The sequence below is a fragment of the Aplysia californica genome, unplaced genomic scaffold (genome assembly GCF_000002075.1).
Source record: "Aplysia californica isolate F4 #8 unplaced genomic scaffold, AplCal3.0 scaffold01503, whole genome shotgun sequence".
Classification (NCBI taxonomy): domain Eukaryota; kingdom Metazoa; phylum Mollusca; class Gastropoda; order Aplysiida; family Aplysiidae; genus Aplysia; species Aplysia californica.
In genome coordinates, this window is record NW_004798773.1 from 2,594 (window position 1) to 3,704 (window position 1,111).

Sequence of the window (1,111 nt, forward strand, 5' to 3'; positions counted from 1 at the left end):
GTGGGGAGGGGGTGTGCGTGTGTTAGTTGGTGCTTAGTTGATGAGATGTGGGCAAACATGGAGATGGGATAAAGTAAGGATGGTAGGGGTGTAACGGTGGTGGTGGTGGTGGTGGTACGGTGGTGGTGGTGATGATGATGATGATGATGATGATGATGATGATGATGATGATGATGATGATGATGGAGAATAAGAAAAAGAAGAACCGCAACATTGAAATTTTACGCTATTCTTCTCCAAGAACGAAAAGGATGACGACGAAGATGACAACAACAACAACAACAACAACAACAACAACAACAACAACAACAACAACAAAAATGAAGAGTATTCCGCTTCGATCACTAGACAATAATAGCGCAAACGAAACAAACGTCCTTCACAAAATTTATACACATCAAATCCCTCACAAAAAAACACATGAAAATCATACAAAGAGAATCACAAAAGTTCTACACAAAAATCACAAAAAAACCCGTTCATGAACTAACACAGGAATCATACACACAAAAAAAGCACAGAAAAACCCCGTAAACAAACTAACACACATAAAGATCCTTCATAATAAACCCGTAGACGCACCACGAAAAAAAAAAAAAAAACTACGCCAAACTTTCACAATTTCTTTCAACGAAACCGTTCCACCATCAGCTCTCACATCGCTCGGAACACAAACACAACCGGTGTCTTATCCAGTTATCTAACGCATTGGCAATAATCCAGTCGCGGAAGCAGGAATAAAATGAAAGAAAGAAATGTGGGGGGGGGGGGGGGGGGGGACCCACCCTCCTCACAAAATAAACAAAGCAATATTCTAACTGGCAGAAAACACAAACGGAGAAACAACACACAGCTCGATCTTTCTCCGGGATCTCTATGTGGGGAAGAATATTTCCGGAAAGACTGAAAATATAAAACGATCATATGAATACGAACCCCCGACCGTCTCCGAGTGAGCGAGAGACGAGAATGAGAACTGAGAACGCCGGTGCCCGATGGTAGGAGGGAGTGGCGCGGCGGGAGGGTGGAAGAAGTCCAGGCAGGAGAAAAAAAAAAGTTAAGGAGCCGAGAGAGAGAGAGAGAGAGAGAGAGAAAGAGAGAGAGAGAGAGA

General features: G+C 43.1%; 1 long non-coding RNA gene across 1 annotated transcript in view; it reads right to left on the reverse strand.

Moving 5' to 3' along the window:
• Nucleotides 1-999, reverse strand: part of LOC118479037 — a 2,015-nt gene extending 1,016 nt beyond the window's left edge. Inside the window, exon 1 of the long non-coding RNA XR_004859438.1 lies at nt 937-999. This is a non-coding gene — a long non-coding RNA (uncharacterized LOC118479037). The remainder of the gene's footprint in view (nt 1-936) is intronic.
• Between the last annotated feature and the right edge of the window lie 112 nt (nt 1,000-1,111).